Here is a 2,697-nt window from a genome sequence, read left to right as displayed (position 1 = left end):
TGATGATGATGATAATGATGAAGAAGACGTTATTTCTGGAAATAGGCCTCCATTTTTCCACTGATCCACCTATCAGAGATCTCCCCTGTGAGCCGTGACTCCTCATCTGGGTCGAGTGTGTTATCGACAGTTGTTGTTACTCCTTCACTCATTTTATATGGGGGCTCAGCAGAATTTTGATCACTTACATGTATACGTGTTTGTCCAACACAAGTCAGATCAAATATATGTTTATTTACAGTTCATTAATACAAGGTCTGACTGCAGTGACTCAGCCGAGCCACAGGATGGCAGCAGTCTCCTCATAAATTCCCCTTCGTCATCCTTTCCTGCTGTTCCTCTGTGTCTGCCTGTGATTGGCTAACTCCAGGGTCCATTTCTCAGTTGGTGTAAGGTGAAGGTTTAAGTCACGGTCAGCAGGTGGAGCCACTTCATCAGTGTCGTTCAGAGCCTCTCTGTGGGTCTGTACAATAAGCTGTGACACAGAGTGAATAAACCCAGAGTGAGGAACCCTGGGAAGTTTCCTGGCTGTAGTAACAGCGTCATGAAGACAGTCAGTCAGTGTAACAGTAGTAGAAGAAGAAGAAGAGTGGAGGTTCCTGAGGGGAGTTCCTGAGAGGAGAGGACACAGTGTTTCATGTCAGCTGCCTCAGCAAGTTAAAAAAATATATCTGCAGTACAGCTGCTGCTGCTGCTGCTGGTACTGCAGTACTGTACTCAGCCTGTACCGGTGGGTCGGCGCTGTGAGAAAGACTGTTTATCTTCTATCTTATCTATTATTTTTGTGAACAAATCGATTCTTGTTGCTTCTAAATTTTACTGCTGCTATTTTTTCCCCTCATTTTGTTTTATTAAGTTTTTCCAGAACCCCAAAGACGTAGTTATGATAAAGTCCATTATACCAGTGTTTCTTAAACTGGGGGTCCCCAACCCCTGGCCAGGGGACCAATGCCGGTCCATAGGTCAGTTGGTACCAGGTCGCAGTAAAAAAAAAAAAGTACTTCAGTTTTACTACTTTATTTCATTTCAAAGGAATCCAGTCATATCGCTTTACTTTTTTCATTCAAAGATAATGTTTCAAAACAACAGGTCAAAGGTCATTCAGTATCTGAAACTGACAGAATGAAGTCTGAAAGAGGTTTTATTTTGAAATTTGATTGGCTGATACCAGTCGACCTGTCACAAACCATGGTATAAGCCAATTACACTCAATGTAAAAAAAGTTATTTATTTTATGGATTCTGCCTGGCAACAGGCTGAGCGTAAAAGTGATTCGCTCAGTGTCAAACCCTGCAGTTTGAACCAGTGCTGTTGATTTGTCCTGGCGTTTCCTGCTGTGACCACAGACAGACCATAATACTGAAGGAGCGCTCACTGATGGAAATTCAATTCACAACATTTTTATTTGCTGAAAATCTGGTTCACATTCCAAACTAGTCACAGCAAAAGTTCCTGGTTCTGGACCAGGAGTGGGCAAACTACGGCCCGGGGACCGAAAGCGGCCCGTTTGGCTTTTTAATCCGGCCCGCCAAACTTGTCCAAATCATATTATTAATTTATATTTCTGTCTAAAATCAATTTATTTGATAAAGAAAGCTCTAATTTTTTTCGACCTAATTTTCATTTTTTTCCCTTCAGTTTCCCATCTTATAATCTGTTCCTCTGCCTTTTTTCCCTCCGTGTTTCATTTTTAAACCAGATCTATTCTTACACCTCGGCCTCGCTGACAGTCAGCGATGGTGGAGAAGAGGTGACGAGAAGCAGCGCCAACATTTCTGGCTGTGAGGGTTGTTACCGTTGTTACCGTTGTTACTGTTGTTACCGTGTGTTGTGACGTCGCCTCCACAACCACGGTGCTGCCTGTCATTCAGAGGAGGTTTGGGTCCAGTGTGTGTGCACGGTCATGTGTGTTTGGATGGAAATGTGTGAGAAAGAGGGTAAAGAGAGAGAGAGAGAGAGAGAGGTAGGAGGAACTAGGAAGCAGATCGGAGGAGGAGGAGAGCCAAGAAGGGAGGGGTGGGTTGTGAGAGAGTGTGAGGCTGCAGCAGCCAGGAGATAAAAGCATTTTTTCTCCCTCTCTCTCTCTGGCTCTCCCTCCCTCTCCCTCCCTCTCTCTCTCTCTCTCTCTCTCTCTCTGCCGGCGTCTGTAAGCAGAGGATAGAGCAGATGAGAATATCCAGCCGAGGCAGAGACCGATCCTGGCTCCGTGTTGTCACCGGAGCGCCGGGCTTCCCTTCATCGCTCCCTCTCTACACACACAAACACACACACAAACACACAAAACACACACGCAGACGAAACACTCGTGGACACGTATGCACAGCTGACCGGAGCGTCGCTCAGCAAACTGACCACACGCCGGTGCTCTCAGCTGGAGCGGCTCACACACTCGCTGTCTTTGGTTTTTCCTGCACTGACGGCATCGTTAGGACCGGCTCAGGACCAGAGACGGGGTTTTCCTTTGAACCAGGATACGCCCCTGACAGCTGTTTTTTTTTTTTTCTCTGCGTGCATTTCCTTGGAATTCCTTTTTTTTCTGAAAGGGCACTGACCTCTGGACTGTCAGTCGCTGAATCCCTCTGGCTGTGTTCCACATCCACGGCCATACGTGAAGTAGGTCTGCTGCCAGACCCGGATCTTGACGAGTCCTTCGCGGAGCCAACTGCGGACCTGTCTTTTCCTCTCTGCTGCCTCAGA

The sequence above is a fragment of the Cynoglossus semilaevis genome, chromosome 18 (assembly GCF_000523025.1).
Source record: "Cynoglossus semilaevis isolate Cse_v1.0 chromosome 18, Cse_v1.0, whole genome shotgun sequence".
Taxonomy (NCBI): Eukaryota; Metazoa; Chordata; class Actinopteri; order Pleuronectiformes; family Cynoglossidae; genus Cynoglossus; species Cynoglossus semilaevis.
Note: the sequence above shows the minus strand (reverse complement) of the source record.